The 21,621-nt window shown below is 35.0% G+C and overlaps 1 protein-coding gene across 1 annotated transcript in view; it reads right to left on the bottom strand.

Annotated features, from left to right (window-relative positions):
* Window positions 1-21,621, bottom strand: part of LOC142344684 (uncharacterized) — a 169,351-nt gene that overhangs the window by 116,440 nt on the left and 31,290 nt on the right. The gene's annotated exons all lie outside the window — the stretch shown is intronic.

Genomic DNA, 21,621 nt, shown 5'->3' on the forward strand with positions numbered 1-21,621 from the left:
ATGGAAATTCAACACCTTAAAAAGACTAACATTCTATTAAACATTTTTTTTAAACAATCAAAAAATTCTAAGGGGCAAAATGCTTTTTCAGATTTATCAAAAAAACACTTGGGGCAAAAGGGGATTAAAAATGAATTCTCTTTTTTATATAATATATATATATATATATATTATATATATATATATATATATATATACATAATACTGCAACATTCTGTTAAACAATTTTAAAGGTAAAAGATTGGAAAACCCAAATTACTAAAAAAAAGTTCCCGTATATTTCTAAACAATAGTGTGAGTGTCACACGTATGTAAAAAAAGGTGTACTAAAAACCTTGGGTTTCAAGGTCAAAGATTTAGTTTAAGTTTTAATTTTTTACTTGAATAATAACTGAAATAATCTTGATAGGTGTCGACAGATTGAAATAGACAAAGCTCGGGGTTTGAGCAATCCTACCAATTGTGACATATCAGTATTTACTTAGTTAATTTACCACGGTGATAGAACCGATATTGGGTACGGACAAAGGAGGATACAACTCATTCATTGAAAAAAACACCTACCTACAGAGTTAATCACTCAATTAGATCTTCATTTATTTGAAACCATTCTTTTCTGCTTTTATCTACTTATTAAATAAACTTCAATCCTTGTATTTTAAACAAGTAACACGCTCAATTACAAAAGATAATACATATTACGCACGAGTAGCTCCTATAGTGGCGACAGAGATTAGAAGTAAATAGAAAACCACCACCCAATAATATTGAGCGTTGTACTAATTTCCAAGAGAAATCTATTTTTTTGTTTGAAAACCGTTTTTTAAACTCGAGTTCGACGTCTTAACATCACGACCCGGAAGAAGAATTGTAGACTGATGCCGGGGTTTGACAAGAACAACTGCCATCTTGGAACTTTCAAGTGAGTAATCCCTAAAAATTCGAATAGCATAAATCAGGGCGTACATGTTTTTTTTAAATAAGATAGCGTTTCGAAACATCAGTTTTTTTATATTGACTCAATTTGATTTAAACTCAAGCGTTAAGACTCGAGTCTTTTTGCATTTATTGAAGAGGGAATTAGAGTTTCAATCGTATTTAAAAGCTGTTAACTAGAGTGTTGGAAAAAGAGTTCGAGTTTCGAACAGAATTAGTGAAATATTTTGAATAACAACAGCTTTTAAATAAAATAAGGATGGCGCGGCACTCCTCAAAAACGATGTTACCGGAACCGTTTACTGGATTAAATGATTTTGAAAGTTGTGTAACACACTTTGAGCTTTTGTCACAACTTCAAAAGTGGCAAAGAAAAGAAACAGTAAACGGCGCCGAGACCGAAATTGATGAACGGCCGCATTTTTTTGCGTTGAGGTTTCAAAAGTCGGCTATTGATTTCTATCGTACACTTTCGGAGGACACTAGAAAGAGTTAAGACGAGACCTTAAAGGCTTTCAGACAACATTATAATGAGAAACCAGTAGTGTTCCGGGGGAGGCTAGCTCGGAGGGTCCAGCAGCCCGGTGAAAAATTAACAGATTTTCTCGGTGATTTGCAAACTTTAGCCTTGAAAGCATACCCTCAGGAGTCTAATGAGATAAGAGAACATCTCATTTTGAGGGGATTCGTTGAAGGCATAAAAAATAGTCAGGTGCGACTCGAACTGAGAAAGAACTTGGGTGACGCGGATATGACTTTAGACAAAGCTTTAGAAAGAGCACTACACATTGAAGCAGTCACGAGAATTGAGGAGGAGGATAATGAACCGCGGGTTTCTGCCATCCAGTCGATTGAAATTAAACAACTAGTTAATTCGATTAACGATTTAGTGCGAACATTGCAGACAAATCAACCTAATAGGCAAGAGAATCAAAAATTTTCATCGCTAGGAGCGCGGCCAAAGGAGTTTCTGCGCGGTAGTGAGCGAAGTTCAAGAGAGAACGGAGATAGAAATAGAAGTACTAATAGCTATACCAGAAGCAGCGCTGAGCACAGACGAAACAATTACGAAACTAGAGCGCATTCGCTAACACCGGGAGGTGCGAACAGAAGCCGAGATCGATCGCACGAGAGTTGTGCCGAGCAGTCAAAGGCAGCGGTGAGTTTCGAGAAAGAAAAATGTCGCCGTTGCGGTCAGCGAAACCATGCATCTAGGGTTTGCAAAAATTGTTTCGAATGTGGGAGCCCAAATCACTTCAAAAAAAATTGTCTGTATTTAAACGAGAATTAGCCGGAAATGGCAGGGCTTCATTTTCAGCCTGCTCCGTAAAAATTGTGCGTGGCGGAAACAGCCCAGTGGAGGCGTTGTTTGCAAAAATAATGATAAAAGACAAATTGATAATGGCCTTAATTGATAGTGGAAGTATTGTTAATATTATGAGCGACACACTCTACAAGCAATTGGGGGAACCGAGCCAGATCAGAATGTGCAAAAAAAATATATTAGCTGCCAACAACGGGAAAATGCCTATAATGGGGTCAGCAGATATTCAAGTTCAACTTCAGAAATTTACATGTGAAATAACAGTTAAATTTCTAGTGACCACAATTGAGATAACGCCTTGTTTATTAGGCATGGAATTCTTGTACAATTTTGACAGTGTTTTATATCTCAGAAAGAACGAACTTTTTGCGGGGCAATTGGGAAAACATTACAATTGTCCCCATCCCAACGAAGTAATAAAAATCTGTTTTTAATTGCTGCTGAGGATCACGATTTACCTTGTCGGTGCGAGGGTTTCATTAAATGCAAAATTATCGATGAAGAAGGTAACATAACACAGAAATTATATTCGAACCCATGAAAGAGTTTGAAGACAAATCACACTTATTAATAGCGAGATCGCTGAATGACATTGTTGATGATGTCATATGGGTTCCAGTTCTGAACTCTACATTAGAACCAAAGAAAATTAAAAAAAAAAATGCGAGAATCGCATGTGCGGAAAACATTGAAAAAATTTCAAGAGTACAACAAAATAACCCTGACAATAATAAAAAGCATAGGGATGAATTTCATTTTGAGAAACACGTGAACTCAAGTCCAATGAAATTGTCTTGTGAGGAAATGACAAAAGTGAGGTCACTTTGCACAAATTATGAAGTGATATTTTTGCGAAACTCAAATGATATGGGATTTCGCGACCGAAGTTATCATAAAATAAAATTAAAAAAGGATGCTGTGCCATTCAGACGTACATACGGCAGCATGAGCTTTGAGAAAACAAAAACCATGAAGAAAATTGTTGAAGAATTAGAACGAGATGACTTAGTCGAACCAACACACTCTGATTGAGCAGCACCATCCTTACTGGTACCAAGAAAAGACGGAACCTACCGCTTAGTTGTAGACTACCGTGGTCTAAACAAACAAATAGAGAAAACATGCTGGCCTTTACCACGAATTAATGAGGTTATTGAGTCACTGGAGGGAAACATGTATTTCTCAAACCTTGATCTTCTGTCTGGATACTTTCAAATGGCGCTGGAAGAAAAGAGTCAAAATTTAACAGCTTTTATAACACCTTTGGGCCTATATAAGTGGAAAAGGCTCCCTATGGGACTAGCTTTTGCACCAGGAGCTTTTCAAAACCTAATGGAATTAAATGATGCTGGTCTCTCTTACGAAGTAGCTTTAGTTTATCTAGACGACGTTATCGTTTTCGGAAGAAATTTCAAAGAAAATCTTATACGGTTAGAGCTGGTTTTCCAACGTTTATCGGAGAATGGACTAAAGATTAAAGGATCAAAATGCAATTTCTTCCAAAAGCGCGTCAGTTTTTAAGGACATATTATATCTGAGAGTGATGTCGAGGTCGACTCAGAGAAAGTAAGAGCGGTAGAAAAAATGAAAGAACCATCATCCCTAAACGACGTCAGGGCTTTTCTGGGCCTTGTGGGCTATTATCGAAAGTTCATTCCGGGTTTCGGAAAAACAGCAGAACCTCTTTATAGGTTACTAATTAAATCAAATAAATTTGAATTGAGAACAGAGTGCACAAGTGCGGTAGCAGAGTTGAAGAAAAAGCTTTTGGAAGCCCCAGTTTTAGGATATCCAAACGATAGGGATCAATATACATTAACTACCGATGCATTGTTGACAGGCATCGGAGCAATTCTTACACAAAAACAAGGAATTGAGGATAGAGTTATTGCATATGCTAGCAAAACTTTGAGTGAAAGTCAACGAAACTACTCAGCAACTAAGCGGAAATTATTCGCAATAGTTCATTTTACCCCTTATTTTCAAAACTATTTACATGGTCAGCATTTTTTAATTATAACGGACCACAGGTGTGGATCTATGGTTTTGAAGAACCAGACGGTATGGTCGCAAGATGGATAGAGAAACTTGGCAAATTAATTTTGACATCAAGCATAGAGCAGGAAAGAAAATCCCACACGCTGACTGTCTTTCACGCATAAACACAGAAGATGAGTAACAAACAGCTTTCGTTAACGCTACTGCGCTAGACGTAGAGCAAGACGATACCGACTATAGTAGTCGAGGTTGGCAGTTACACAAACTACAGAGAGTAAAACTGCGAGATTTGCAGCAAAGTGACAATATACTCAAAGAAGTATATTCATGGGTCATAAACAAAAAAAAGACCCAAACCACGGCAAATGAGAAACGGAGCTTCAAAGGAGTTATGGAATACTGGGTTCAGTATAAAAGTCTATCTCTCATAGAAGGGATTTTGTATCGAAAACACCAAACAGAACCTAAATTTGAAACTGTTTACCAAATGCTGGTACCCTGGGGTAGAGTGTCCAACGTTCTTGAGCTGTTGCATGATTCGCCTAGCTCAGGAATCTTTGGTATAGAGGAAACATACAAAAGAGCTTGTGAAAGGTTTTATTGGCCGTGCATGAGAAGGGACGTAAGAAACTGGATAGAAAGCTGTGACGTTTGCCTAAAAAGGAAGGGAACTAAGCAGAAACGTCGGCATTCACTCACAAAATGGAAACCTAGTAATCCATTTTGCCGAGTATCTCTCGATATCATGGGTCCACTTCCCGAGTCTCAGGGAAACAAGTGCATTTTGCTTATCGGTGATCAATTCATTAAGTGGTACGAAGCCGTAGCGTTACCCAATCAAGAGGCAAAAACTGTGGCAAAAGCGTTTGTTGAACACTGGATAGTAAGATTCGGCTGTCCAGTCAACCTACACAGTGACCAAGGGTAAAACTTTATGTCTAAATTTGTAGTCTTTGCAGTGAACTTTGGAGGACATCAACCACATCCTACCACCCACAAGGGAACGCGATGATTGAACGAACAAATCGAAAAATAGAAGAATGATTCTCCAAATATATAGGACAATACCAACACGAGTGGACTAATTTTCTACCTTTAGCGATGATGGCATGTCGATCATCAATTCATAGTGTAGCAAGATACAGCCCAGCGTTTGTGGTACTGGGTTCTCCACTGTCGCTACCTATAGACTGCATCTATAGCACACCACAGATTACAAGATATGCAACACCAAGTGACTATGTTTTCACGATGAAACAGAAACTACAGGAAACGCACCAGTTGATGCGAGAGTATATGGATGTCGAACAAGAACGCCAGAAATAGTATTATGTTCGCAGAAAGTATGGGCCGAGCTATAAAGTTGGCGAAGAAGTGTTAGTTTTCAACCCAACGGTTAAAAAAGGAGAAACGGGAAAATTTACTTCTTTCTATAGAGGACCATACATAATTGTTGAAATTATAAACGATTTGAATTTCAAGGTAGAAGATAAAAAGACGAGGAAAGCTATCAATGTCCATTATGACCAACTGAAGAAGTAAAAAACACGAGAAAAACCATTCACGCCTGAGCCTCAGGTGAAACGAAAAAGAACCATTAAGGAGCAGAAGAATAGCAATTTGGACAGCTCAGACGATGGCGATATAATTGAAATAGAATCATCAACAGACAGTGAAAGCAATCTAAACACAGAAAATCAATCCGAAGCTGAAGATGCTAACGATTTACTAAAAGTTACAAATGAAACGTCTGAGAATGAAGCTAAAGAATCAGAGCAAGAAACCTCTAAAGGACAAGAGAAGGCACAAAATGTTCCCGAGGGAGGAGGTGCAACTTCATCAAAAGCTACAGAGTACACTGAAAAAAACCAGCAGAAACAAAAATTCCAAAACCAGAAAAAAAGCAACAGGAATCTATTAGTAAAACAAAAAGTACTGAAGAAAAGATTAATAGTAATCCCAAGGCACCAAAAATGGCTACAAGGTCTAGGAGTCGATCAAAAATCGGTGCCTGAGAGATTAAAAAATTACTTTACTGAGCAAGATGAGGAGTACTGTAGCAGCCAGGAAACTGATGCCTTTGTTTCAGGAAAATCCAGAAAGAAATAATGGAATCGAAAAGAAAAACGAGTTCAGCTGGAGCATCGTGTGATGGAATATCACTATGTTTGTATCTGGCATAGCTAGCCATTTTTGCTTCTCCTTTACTTTGTATTAAATTATACGGCTCTAAATTAAATATATTCTCTGGATCACAGTACAAACTGTGATAACAAAATTCGAGTATCGAAAACAATAGAAGAAGTTAGATTGATATATGCTGAGGTTCAACTCGAGATAAAATTAAGATATTGCATGTATGAAGCGGCATATACTGTGTCTGCACTTAAAAAGAGCAATGTATATGACGATGTTGTCTTTATTACCAAAAACTCAAGTCTCTTAAAATCCATATATCCATACCTGTAGGAGCATTTGGCAAAACCAAAAACTTTGCTTTACCAGGTTTTGGAGATAAAACCTTTAAAGTCAACAATTCAGTAACGGAAAAGATTTTACAACGAGCAAGTGAAACTACTTATGCCAAGGAGCATAGCCAGAGCTTCATGAAAAAAATAGTTGTGAAGGTGCTATGTATACTGAGCTTGTAGAGTGGGTTTTACCTACAGGAGTAACACTTATTGGAAATGTGATGATCAATGCAAAACTTTACATCGGAACAATTTGGGGAAAGCTGATACAAAGAAACCTCTTAAGCTTTAAGGATCCCCTAGGTTTCTCGAAAACTGTTTTTTATCAAAACAACATATTTTGAACACGACTTAGTAAACTATTTTTTTGAAAATCAAGTTGAGCAAACATGTCAAACGATCAAACACTTTAATAAGGAGGACCCTGTAAAAATTTTTGGTAACAACAAGACCACTTTTATCAGCGGAAAAAATTTACACAAAAACAAATCTGAAGATTTTGTATTAGAAATCATAGAGGAAAAAGCAATTAGTTTGTGTGGACAGCAGGTGAAAATAACCGGAGTTCCAGGTGTTTTTTACTCCGAGGAAAGTTCAGAACTGAAAACTGGTAATTTTAAAATAACCATGGAAATGTTTCTTTCAAGCGTTGTTGACACCTTAAATTTCGAACCTCTTAAGGAGAGAGAAATTTATTTTATGAAAATTAGAACGCTCCATTGCGAGATTCAACGACTAAAATTTCAAACTATGATTGAAATATCAAAAAAGATTGTTAGTCCATCGGTAACGCTCTTCGAGAAAGGAACTCACGTCGAAAGAGCAGGATCTGTGTTATATGTTCATAAATGTGCAAAGATGGTAGCCTCAATAACTAAATTTCCTTTTTGCACAGAAGAAGTTCCTGTGCAAGCAGAGGTTCAGAATTTTTCTTCTATTAGATATATGGACCCTATTACAAAAATTTTGTATCATAATTATACAATCGCTGCATGCAACACGCTGTACCCAAATGTTGTGAAATTAGAAGACGGCAGTTTTCAACAATATGGAGAAACGCTGAAGAAATTCAATCGTGAGATATATCAGTGGTCGATGAATAATAACTTAAATGTAAGTGATGAAAAACTGCATCGCAGCCTTTTCTCCATATCAGACGTAAAACAGAGTCAAATTGCTCGAACAATTCGCCATAATAGTAAAGAAATTATCAGTCGGGAAGCATTCCGTGATTCGGATGGAAAATACAGTCATGAAAATTTTATTCATTGGAACGCTCAGTTCCAAAAACAGTTTTTTCTAACAAATGAAATAACAACTTTCGTAACTTAAAAACTGAAAGCTTATACGTTTGGTTAAAAGCTAAGGACATTGCTGTGTCAGTCTTAACAGTCTACCTCATATTCCAAGTTGTGAATGTTTTTCCTAATGGTTCATCTATTTGGGATCAGTCATTAATGGAGCCTCCTGGCAACAAATGTTGCGGAATCTTGACCCTGTAACGGGAATACGTATGTATAATCAACTACTCAAATTAATTAATGAGCGCCGAGAACAAAAGAAAATGATCGGAGTGAAAGAGTCCTTGAAAGAGTCGGTTGTGTAAAAAAACGAAAATGATTTGTCTTGAGTTCGAGACCAAAAAAAAACGAAAATGACTTGTCTTGAGTTCAAGACCAAAAAAAATGAATGAAAATGACTTGTCTTAAATTCAAGACGAAAAAAAAAATGAAAATGACTTGTCTTGAGTTCAAGACCAAAAAAAATTAAAATTAGTTGTCTTGAGCTCAAGACCAAAAAAAAAAAATGAAAGACTTGTCTTGAGGTCAAGAACAATAAAAATGAGGGAAAAGTCTTGAGATAAAGACCGAAAATATTGAGAAACTTTAGAAGCAAAAAAGTTTCTATTATACATAGCAGGCAGTGAGACTCCACAATTTGGTGAATGTGTGTACTACATGCCAGAGTTGTGGAAAGTTATTTCGGAGATTTCCCCGGGAGTGTACCGAGTGGAATCTTGTCTGTCACGGATTCGGAAGCTGTCTACACTAGAACTTCTGGCACCCGCCAATAATCGGTCCCGAGCTCTGCAGACTGAAATGGAACTGCAAAACCAGTGCGCGCAGTTAGAGAAATTGAAGAGTACAAACTCTTTATTCCAAAAGGATCTTGTCGAGCTTCGACAAAAACTAGACAAACATTGCGACAAAGCCAAAGATTTGGCCGATCTAAAATCAATACTGATAAAAAAGAGCGAAGCCATTAAGAAAATGGAAAAAGACAATGACCAATTGAGGTCAGAACTTCAGCAGTTGGAAAACTATAACCAGTACTTGGCGAGTGAGTGCCGAAAGAAAGACACTATAATTGATAGACAAAAGCATTCTTTGAAGAACGAGAAAGCCAAAACGAAGGCCACAGAAAAGTGTTTATTCGAGATTCGGAATAAAAATGTATTGAATCGGCCTGCGACATTGTACGAGATTTTGTTGGTAAAAAGTTCTGCTTCAAAAGATCAGATCAAAAAACACTACCACAAAATGAGCTTGTTGACGCACCCTGATGCTGGTGGAGATGAGGAGTTTTTCAAGACCATTAATCGTGCATACCAAATACTGATGAACGATGGGGCGCGAGAAGCGTACAACAATTTCGGGCTGGACGAGGCAGAGAAAGTCATGAATGACGAAAATTGACACTAAACTTTTTATATGAAAAGTACAAACGTTTTGTATTTTAAAACGTTCATTCATCAAGAGCTGTAAAATTTGTTTGATTTTATGTGAGTGAGTGGCACACTCTTTTCTTATTGAGGGGGGCAGTGTGAGTGTCACACGTATGTAAAAAAAGGTGTACTAAAAACCTTGGGTTTCAAGGTCAAAGATTTAGTTTAAATTTTCATTTATTACTTGGATAATAACTGACACAATCTTGATAGGTGTCGACAGATTGAAATAGACAAAGCTCGGACTTTGAGCAATACTAACAATTGTGACATATCAGTATTTACTTGGTTAATTTACCACGGTGATAGAACCGATATTGGGTACGGACAAAGGAGGATAAAAGTCATTCGTTGAACAAAACACCTACCTACAGAGTTAATCACTCAATTAGATCTTCATTTATTTGAAAACATTCTTTTCTGCTTTTATCTACTTATTAATTAAACTTCAATCCTTGTATTTTAAACAAGTACCACTCAATTACAAAAGATAATACATATTGCGCACGGGCGGCTGCTATTATAGTCAAGAATAAATTTTCGTCAGTCCTGCAAGATAACGCAAATTTTTCAATGATAAGAAAAGCAAATGATTTTTTCAAAAATCTAAAATATTGGACTATCTCGCAGGACTGGATTATGTGAAAATGCTGGATTATCTTGATTACAGATTGTGCTGCCACAAAAAATTTTGCAAAAATGTTTTGCTGCAATTGGGATGCGACAGATTCTCTAATGATTTATCTTGCGCTGACTGCGGAGCAGATTTTTTCACCATTCAAGTGGTTTTAATTGTAAGAAAGTAGAAATCCCGAAGTACTGAAAAATAGCACCCGTAAATTTCTAAACAATAGTCAATGAATGTTTATTCGTCAGTCCTGTGAGATAATCCAAATTTTTCAGATTTTCAAAGATAAGAAAAGAAAATGTTTGCTGGTACCCTTCAATCAGTTCACTGATTTTCTTAGCTATAACTCAGGAAAAACCAATTTTCAATCCATAATAATCTATCCCAATTATATCGACAAAATAGGTCATTGGTTACTGAGAATGAATTTTGAACACGTTAAAATTGAAAAAAAATCTAACATTATTTCAAACAATTTTATTAAACAATTAAAAATTCAGAAGCGATTTAAAGCATTCTCTGATTTATACAACAAAGACCTGAAACAAATGGGGTGTCAAAGTGAACTCCAAAAATATTTGTATATATATATATATATATATATATATAAAATTATATTTGTACATATAAATATATATATATATATATATATATATATATGAATATGTATATATATATATATATATATATATATATATATATATTTATATTTATATATATGATTGATGAAATATCTTGCGCTGCCTGGGGAGCAGATTTTTTCACCATTCAATTGGTCTTAATTGTAAAAGGTTAGAAATCCCAAAATAATGAAAAAATAGTATCCGTACATTTCTAAAAAAATAGTCAATGAAAATTTTTCGTCAGTCCTGCAAAGTAATCCACACTTGTCAGATTTTCAAATATAACAAAAGCAAATGTTTGCTGATTTTTGTACCTACAGGAAAAACCTATCTTTATTCCACTATTATCAATCCCAGTTCTATCGGTAAAGTAGATCACTGGTTACAGAAGTTAAAATTTTAGGACCTTAAAGTTGGGGAAACAACACCTGAGGCAGATGGGAAACAAAAAGGAACCATATATCCATATATATATATATATATATATATATATATATATATATGTATATATATATATATATATATATATATATATATATATATATATTGCATTTGACATGGCCTTTTTTTTGTCCACTCAAATGTGTGATCGCCGAATGCTTTTGCTGTGACTAAGGGGCCTATCCGCTCATCTTTCATGTGGAAGCAATTGAATCCCTATTGGTTATGGCATCAACGGTCATTTCAGTGTAAAAATCAAAGTGAATTCATTGTAAGTTTTTCATTGAATAAAGAATCTTGGGGCGCAACATGATGATTGCTTTTCAAGTGACGCTAAATGAGGAAACAGCCAAATACATCGAGACCGTATAATTCCTTCCGTACAATTTATTTTAGAAAATTAAGGAAAGGTTAAGTAAAATAATCCGATTTTTTCAATCGTATCAATCCGTTCTGGTACTTTGTTACAAATTATGCCACCAAAAAAACAAATTGCCAGATGCCCAACTCAAAAGCTTGAGAACACTAAACCTGTTTTATAAATATCGAATTATTCAAATAGTATTTTTCTTTCAAATGGTTAATTACGCTTTTTAAATAGTCAAATCGTTTTTATCCAAATGTATAGTGTCTTGTATCACATGAATTAATTTTTTGACGGAAGAAAATTGATTGGACAGTTAGTCCGCTGAAATATTTTGCGCTGACTGCGGAGCAGAATGTTTCACCATTCAAATAGTTTTTAAATGTAGAAGATTAGAAATCCCGAAAAACTGAAAAATAGTTCCCGGAAAATTCTAAAAAGTAGTCAATGAATGTTTTTTCGTCAATCCTGCAAAATAATGCAGATTTTTCCGATCTTCAAAGATAAGAGAAGCAAAAGATTCGCTTGTACCGATTAAACTATCATTAACGTTGACTCCTGAGTACTGAAAAAGATATTTGAACTCCTAAAAGTTAAGGAAACCGTATAATTCCTTCCGTACAATTTATTTTAGAAAATTAAGGAAAGGTTAAGTAAAATAATCCGATTTTTTCGATCGTATCAATCCGTTCTGGTACTTTGTTACAAATTATGCCACCAAAAAAACAAATTGCCAGATGCCCAACTCAAAAGCTTGAGAACACTAAACCTGTTTTATAAATATCGAATTATTCAAATAGTTTTTTTCTTTCAAATGGTTAATTACGCTTTTTAAATAGTCAAATCGTTTTTATCCAAATGTATGGTGTCTTGTATCACATGAATTAATTTTTTGACGGACGAAAATTGATTGGACAGTTAGTCCGCTGAAATATTTTGCGCTGACTGCGGAGCAGAATGTTTCACCATTCAAATAGTTTTTAAATGTAGAAGATTAGAAATCCCGAAAAACTGAAAAATAGTTCCCGGAAAATTCTAAAAAGTAGTCAATGAATGTTTTTTCGTCAATCCTGCAAAATAATGCAGATTTTTCCGATCTTCAAAGATAAGAGAAGCAAAAGATTCGCTTGTACCGATTAAACTATCATTAACGTTGACTCCTGAGTACTGAAAAAGATATTTGAACTCCTAAAAGTTAAGGAAACCGTATAATTCCTTCCGTACAATTTATTTTAGAAAATTAAGGAAAGGTTAAGTAAAATAATCCGATTTTTTCGATCGTATCAATCCGTTCTGGTACTTTGTTACAAATTATGCCACCAAAAAAACAAATTGCCAGATGCCCAACTCAAAAGCTTGAGAACACTAAACCTGTTTTATAAATATCGAATTATTCAAATAGTTTTTTTCTTTCAAATGGTTAATTACGCTTTTTAAATAGTCAAATCGTTTTTATCCAAATGTATAGTGTCTTGTATCACATGAATTAATTTTTTGACGGACGAAAATTGATTGGACAGTTAGTCCGCTGAAATATTTTGCGCTGACTGCGGAGCAGAATGTTTCACCATTCAAATAGTTTTTAAATGTAGAAGATTAGAAATCCCGAAAAACTGAAAAATAGTTCCCGAAAATTCTAAAAAAGTAGTCAAATGAATGTTTTTTGTCAATCCTGCAAAATAATGCAGATTTTTCCGATCTTCAAAATAAGAGAAGCAAAAGATTCGCTTGTACCGAATTAAACTATCATTAACGTTTGCCTCCTGAGTAATGAAAAAGATATTTGAACTCCTAAAAGTTAAGGAAAGTCTAATATATTATTTAAAACATAGGCAACATTTCGCAAACGTCTATAACGGGTGCTCAAAAAGGGATACTTCCTCAGGGATCAGTTAAGTTTCTGTTCCCATTTTTGATTTTTTTTATTTCTCTGACCTGAAACTCTTCAATAGATTTGGCGATGGTTATAAGTAATAAATTTTTTGCTAACTTTATCTATGGAATTAAATGAGCAACAACATAACTAATTAAATAGTGCACTACATCTGCACGGAAACAAAAACAATTGTATTGTAAATTGCCTAATATTATTGCGAACTTGGCAGCAAGTCTAATTCCTGAAGGCCTAAAGACGTCCAAAAAACAAGAGTTATTGATTTCAACAGCTTTAATGTGGATTGAAAATGGTAGCCAAATAATTCTAAAGCCAACTGAAGTTCTGAAATTTTTCTTATTTAAACAAAAAAACACTTGGAAAAACTGGGGATTGAAACTGAACTCCATGTATAAATATATATATATATATATATATATATATATATATATATATATATATATACATATAAATATATATATATATATATATATATATCTTTTGACTTGGCCTTGTTTTATTGTCCGCTCAAGTGTTAAATTGGCAGTGTGGCACCAAAAGCTCTTGCTAGGACTAAGAGGTCTACTCGTTTGTCCTTCGTTTGGAAGCAATTGGATCTCCCTTTGTTATGGCGCCGATTTTCACTTCTGTGCAAAAATGAAAGTAACTTGGCCTCAATAATTTTCTTACGTTTTTTTTTTACTTTTTGCGTTATGTTATTGTGCGATTGTGCTGCCAAAACAATTGCAAGATTTGCAATCACCAGAGTCAAATCACAAATATTGGTTGTATAATTATTTACTTATTCAAATCGTTTTTCTATTGGATCGTTTATTTTTTCTATTTATCTAAACATTCCGTTTTCAACCAATTGTATAAAGATTTGAATCACTTGAATTGATCTTTTGTTGGTAGTCCGCTAGAAAAACAGTTTGTCTGAGGAATTATCATGCGATGAATGTGGAGCAGATTTTTCACAATTCAATATGTTTTTTGTAATAGATTTGGAATCCCGAAATACTGTAAAAAAGTACCCTCAAACTTCTGAACAAAAGCAAATGAATATTTTTTCATCACTTCCATGAGATAATCCATAACTTTCAGATAATTGAAGATAGGAAAAACAGATGTTTGCTGGTACCGTCCAATCAGTTCACCGATTTTTGTACCTAAAGCTTAAGGATAATGTATTTTTAATTTATCATAATCCATCCCAATTATATCGGTAAACGAGATCCATGGTTACTGGAAGGGAAATTTGACCAACTTAAAATTTGGCAAAGTCTAACATTTAATAAAACAATGGTCAACATTTTGCAAAAGTCTATAACGGGAGCTCAAAAAAGGAGAACGCGACAACTTTCCTTCCTGGGTTTATTAATGGGCCCGTTTTTTATTCTGACTTTTATATTTGTAATTTATTTGCCTACCTCAAACTCTTCAATTGAAAGATATTGCTTGTTGATGATTTAAGTAGTTAGCTGTTGCTTCGTTTAACAGTGGACCTAAATTGGCAAACTATACAACTGCATAAAAAGTGCAGTACAAATTCAAGGAGGCGAAAACACGTCGTAGTGTAAATTATCTAAAAATAAAGGAAACATGTCAGCAAGTCCAACTCCTAACGGACCTAAAGAGGTTCAAAAAGAAATAGAGTCATTCATCTGACCAGCTATAAGGTGGATTAAAAAATGTAGCGCAAGAATTCTAAAGGCAAATAACGTTTTTTCTTATTTAAAGGAATGAAAAGCACCTGGGGTAAATGGGGATTAATAATAAACTCCATATACCTACTCTAATTCTCAATATACCTATGCTCTCATAAACTCCATATACCTAACACTAATTCTACCGAGCGCAAACGTTTGATCCAACACGCAGAATGCCAGAAAAGCTTTAGAGTCACCTCTCCTGAGGATAACGGGCAGATAATATCTCTTGACTCAAGATATTTCTACACCAACGTGCCGGTTGGAGAGGCTATCAAAATTGCTCTCAGAGAACTCTGTTCAAGCAAACTAGCTCCAGAGATCCCAAGACTGGCAATGAAAAGTTTATTAAATCTGTCATTGGTATCGAAAAACCAGCTGACACAGGAATAATACTGAATTTTCGCAGCTGTGCTTAGCTTCAACATAAGAAAAATGTGATTCAAAGGACGGTTCACGGGGTTTTTATCGTAACATCTATTTGGTTGGCCATCGATCAGGCGCTTGAAAAGAACAAGTCATGCTGGACCAAAAATCATTATCCAGATGAATGGTCTTCAAAAATAGCGAACCAGACCTTAGAAAAGATAGTAATTGACAAAAGAGATCAATTGAAAACAACACCAAAAGAGCATCAAAAAAAGCCTGCATCTCAAGGTATATTAACAAATTTTCTACAATACAGAGGCAACCTTACTCAAAAATTGCAAGCAAATTGAAGAAACTATGCTACTTGAAAATGGTTTTCAAAACGCGGAGTCAGAATCATGGCTCCCCACCCTAAAATAATCTTTGGATAGTGATCTGAAACCCCACTTGGTATATTAGATAAAATGTAATAAAAGCAGGGCCATCTATTTTGGGCTGACAAGCCGGCATGTCAGTACTAGGATATCAGAACATAAAAAAGAAGGATTCCCAGGTGGGTCAACATCTTGCTGAATGTAGTGGCTCCATGAATGACATTGAATGAAAAATTCTGGATGCCTGTTACACAGAAGAAAATCTCATGACCATCAAAGCTATATACATCAGCAAGTTGAAATCGGGACTAAAAGCACGCTGTATATATATATATATATATATATATAGGGGGTGGGAACTCAAGCTAAAATATTAGTTCAAAATATAAATTTGACATGGGAAAGAAAAATAGGGCAAAAAATTTTGTGTATGACAAAACCATATTTGCATAACCCCCACAAGAGGGATAAATAGGGTAAATTCGGAAGTAACCTAAATATACAAAAACAAGGTTGAAATTGAAAAATTCTGAAAAGGAAGGTTTCTAAAAGGTTTCTTTATCTAAAAATAAAGGAAACATGTCAGCAAGTCTAACTCCTGAGGGACCTAAAGAGGTTCAAAAAGAAATAGAGTCATTCATCTGACCAGCTATAAGGTGGATTGAAAAATGTAGCGCAAGAATTCTAAAGGCAAATAACGTTTTTTAATTTAAGGGAATAAAAAGCACCTGGGGTAAATGGGGATTAATAATTAGCTCCATATACCTACTCTAATTCTCAATATATCTATGCTCTCATAAACTCCATATACCTAACACTATTTCTACCGATGGCAAACATTTAAACCAACACGCAGGATGCCAGAAAAGCTTTAGAGTCACTCTCTCCTGAGGATGACGGGCAGATAGTATCTCTTGAATCAAGATATTTCTACACCAAGGTGCCGGTTGGAGAGGCTATCAAAATTGCTCTCAGAGAACTCTGTTCAAGCAAACTAGCTCCAGAGATCCCAAGACTGGCAATGAAAAGTTTATTAAATCTGTCATTGGTATCGAAAAACCAGCTGAAACAGGAATAATACTGAATTTTCGCAGCTGTGCACAGCTTCAGCATAAGAAAAATGTGATTCAAAGGACGGTTCACGGGGTTTTTAACGTAACATCTAATTTGTTGGCCATCGATCAGGCGCTTGAAGAGAACAAGTCATGCTGGACCAGAAATCATTATCCAGATGAATGGTCTTCTAAACTAGCGAACCGGACCTTAGAAAAGATAATAATTGGCAAAAGAGATCAATTGAAAACAACACCAAAAGAGCATCAAAAAAAGCCTGCATCTCAAAGTATATTACCAAATTTTCTACAATACAGAGGCACACGTACTCAAAAATTGCACGCAAATTGAAGAAACTATGCAACTTGAAAGTGGTTTTCAAAACGCGGAGTTAGAATCATGGCTCCCCACCCTAAAATAATCTTTGGATAGTGATCTGAAACCCCACGTGGTATATTAGATAAAATGTAATGAATGCAGGGCCATCTATGTTGGGCTGACAAGCCGGCATGTCAGTACTAGGATATCAGAACATCAAAAGAAGGATTCCCAGGTGGGTCAACATCTCGCTGAATGTAGTGGCTCCATGAATAACATTGAATGAAAAATTCTGGATGCCTTTTGCACAGAAGAAAAACTCATGACCCTCGAAGCTATATACATCAGCAAGTTGAAACTGGGATTAAAAGCACGCTGTAAATATAGGGGGTGGGAACTTACGCTAAAATATTAGTTCAAAATATAAATTTGACATGGGAAAGAAAAATAGGGCAAAAAATTTTGTTTATGACAAAACCTTATTTGCAAAACCCCCACAAGAGGGATAAATAGGGTAAATTCGGAAGTAACCTAAAAATACAAAAACAAGGTCGAAATTGAAAAATCCTGAATAGGAAGGTTTCTAAAAGGTTTCTTTATCTAAAAATAAAGGAAACATGTCAGCAAGTCTAACTCCTAAGGGACCTAAAGAGGTTCAAAAAGAAATAGAGTCATTCATCTGAGCAGCTATAAGGTGGATTGAAAAATGTAGCGCAAGAATTCTTAAGGCAAATAACGTTTTTTCTTATTTAAAGGAATAAAAAGCACCTGGGGTAAATGGGGATTAATAATTAGCTCCATATAACTACTCTAATTCTCAATATATCTATGCTCTCATAAACTCCATATACCTAACACTATTTCTACCGATGGCAAACATTTAAACCAACACGCAGGATGCCAGGAAAGCTTTAGAGTCACTCTCTCCTGAGGATAACGGGCAGATAGTATCTCTTGACTCAAGATATTTCTACACCAACGTGCAGGTTGGAGAGGCTATCGAAATTGCTCTCAGAAAACTCTGTTCAAGCAAACTAGCTCCAGAGATCCCAAGACTGGCAATGAAAACTTTATTAAATCTGTCTTTGGTATCGAAAAACCAGCTGACACAGGAATAATACTGAATTTTTGCAGCTGTGCACAGCTTCAGCATAAGAAAAATGTGATTCAAAGGACGATTCACGGAGTTTTTAACGTAACATCTAATTTGTTGGCCGTCGATCAGGCGCTTGAAAAGAACAAGTCATGCTGGACCAAAAATCATTATCCAGATGAATGGTCTTCAAAAATAGCAAACCAGACCTTAGAAAAGATATTATTTGGCAAAAGAGATCAATTGAAAACAACACCCAAAGAGCATAAAAAAAAGCCTGCATCTCAAGGTATATTAACAAATTTTCTACAATACAGAGGCAATCTTGCTCAAAAATTGCAAGCAAATTGAAGAAAATATGCAACTTGAAAGTGATTTTCAAAACGCGGAGTTAGAATCATGGCTCCCTACCCTAAAATAATCTTTGGATAGTGATCTGAAACCCCACGTGGTATATTAGATAAAATGTAATGAATGCAGGGCCATCTATGTTGGGCTGACACGCCGGCATGTCAGTACTAGGATATAAGAACATCAAAAGAAGGATTCCCAGGCGGGTCATTATCTTGCTGAATGTAGTGGCTCCATGAATAATATTGAATGAAAAATTCTGGATGCCTGTTGCACAGAAGAAAATCTCATGACCATCGAAGCTATATACATCAGCAAGTTGAAACCGAGACTAAAAGCACGCTGTAAATATAGGGGGTGGGAATTCACGCTAAAATATTAGTTCAAAATATAAATTTGACATGGGAAAGAAAAATAGGGCAAAAAAATTTGTGTATGACAAAACCATATTTGCATAACCCCCACAAGAGGGATAAATAGGGTAAATTCGGAAGTAACCTAAATATACAAAAACAAGGTCTAAATTGAAAAATCCTGAATAGGAAGGTTTCTAAAGAAATTTGTGAGCGCTGTAATTATGAGTTGTAAATAGGCTAAATTTTGGGGCACTTTATCAATGATGTCCTCGTCAAATTAGATTTGAATCTAATTCATGGGTCTATCAGTTGTGTAGGAAAAACAAAACATTCTTTCACGGCAAAAAATGCTAGCAGCTGAAACCAGATAATACAAATACATCTAATCTCAATTTTTGGTTATGTTGACTGTGCGGCATGTTAATTGCTATTGGTCTCTGTAATATGAACTTTCATGTAGTTTTAGTTCTAGTTGAAATATCCCTGACCACAGATAGGCACCCTTTTTCTCACGAATTCCTATAGCTTTCAACTTGTTTTTCGTCAATATACAAAAGCAAGGTCGAAATTGAAGAATCCTGAATAGGAAAGTTTCTAAAGAAATTTGTGACAGCTGTAATTATGAGTTTTAAATAGGCTAAATTTTGTATAAATGGAAAACTCTTTGATTTAATTTTTTAAGATGGTTCCTTGATTTGTTTAAAATGTGATCTCAGACAAATGTAACTATTTCTGTTCTTAATCAACTTGTGAAACAGTTCTAACCTGGCGGTGAACGTAAAACTCGGAAAGGTTTGATTTAAATATCAGGACTAATTTTAATTTGACAAATTGGTTTCTTTTACTCCATATATATGTATATATATATATATATATATATATATATATATATATATATATATATTAACTTGTTTCGGCTTTGTTTTATTATCCACTCAAGCGTTAATTTGGCATTGTGGGCGCCGGAATTTCTTGCTATGGTTGAGGAGCTTATTCGTTCGTCGTTCATTTGTAAGTAATTGAATCTCCATTAATTATGTTATCGGTGTTCAATTAAGGGTTTTTTACAGTTTGCGTTATAGCCGTTATACCAGGAGGCATTTACAATTTTTTGAATTTTTTGAATCTGAGTAATCAGAGGTACGTTCTCTTTCCAAAAGCAATTTGATCTTTATATTTTTTCTATGTTATTAGTTTTAATTCGAATGAAAATGTAATTGGAATATGAATGCATAGATATACATTTCTTTTTGCCCGCGGTTTTCAACATATTTCAGTTTTTTTGTCTCTCAGTGAAAATGAACTCTTGGAGCGCAACATGATGATTATTTTTGATTTATCGTTAAATGAGGAAACAACCACCGGACTTCGGGAGAACATAATTTATTTGGCTTCAAGGCAGATTTTAGAAAGTTTAGGATGGGTTATGTATTAGTATCCAATCTTTTCACTCGTTTGAATCAGTCCGTTTTCACTCAGTTTTGAAATTCGAGTATATTTGTGCCGCAATAAAACAATTTTCAATATCCCCGACTCACTAGCGTCAGAACAAAAAAATTGGTTCCATAATGGTTCAATCATTCTAATTGTTTTTTTTCTCTCACGAAGTTATCCTCAAATGGTTGAATCTGTTTAAATCACTTTGAAAACGGAAAAACGTAATAACCGAATAATTAGAAAAGCAGTGGAAAAAAATTTTTGACTTAAAGTTTGCAACACCTGCTTACGTTTGATGAATACCAGGAAAAAATTCTTTTTTGGTCAATAAATTATCAATAAGTAGACCCCTTACTCTCGTGCAAAAAACAGTCCAAAACTTGGCCCTGGCGTCTGAATTTATTAAATTTTTCATGTGCAAAAAAGAATAAGATTTTACCCAATTGTAACAATATTAAGTAGGCTTCCGCCTCTGTTCAAATTGTAGTTCTAAAGATCTAATGAGGTTGTAACTAATAAATCTTCTGAAGATTGTAAGATTGCTTTGAATCTATTTGCTTCTGTAGGCTCCTTAAAGCAGATATCACAGGAACCTGCTGTCAAATTTTTTTGAAACAAGTGACCAATATGTCTGTATTGCAAAAGTAGCTCATTGTCCTATTAGTCATAGTGAAAATCAACATGAGCAATGAAAACAGCAATTGCAGTACCTGAAACCAGCATACAAAAATCACGTGTGTCTGGAGCCAACAGTTCTCGTATATACCACATGATTACACTGATTTTTATCAATGATGTCCTCGTCAAATTAGATTTGAATCTAATTCATGGGTCTATCAGTTGTGTAGGAAAAACAAAACATTCTGTCACGGCAAAAAATGCAAGCAGCTGAAACCAGATAAGACAAATACATTTAATCTCAATTTTTGGTTATGTTGACTGTGCAGCATGTTAATCGCTATTGGTCTCTGTAATATGAACTTTCATGTAGTTTTAGTTCTAGTTGAAATATCCCTGACCACAGATAGGCTCCTTTTTCTCATGCATTCCTATAGCTTTCAACTTGTTTTTCGTCATTCATTGAAGTAAACTCTCGTGTTTCTACTTGATCTTTTATTTTGACTCAACATTCAAGAGACAAGAACAAACGGCGGACTTCAAGACAATTTAATTTGTTG

The sequence above is a fragment of the Convolutriloba macropyga genome, chromosome 8, assembly GCF_964194025.1.
Source record: "Convolutriloba macropyga chromosome 8, txConMacr16.3, whole genome shotgun sequence".
In the NCBI taxonomy this organism is placed as follows: domain Eukaryota; kingdom Metazoa; phylum Xenacoelomorpha; order Acoela; family Convolutidae; genus Convolutriloba; species Convolutriloba macropyga.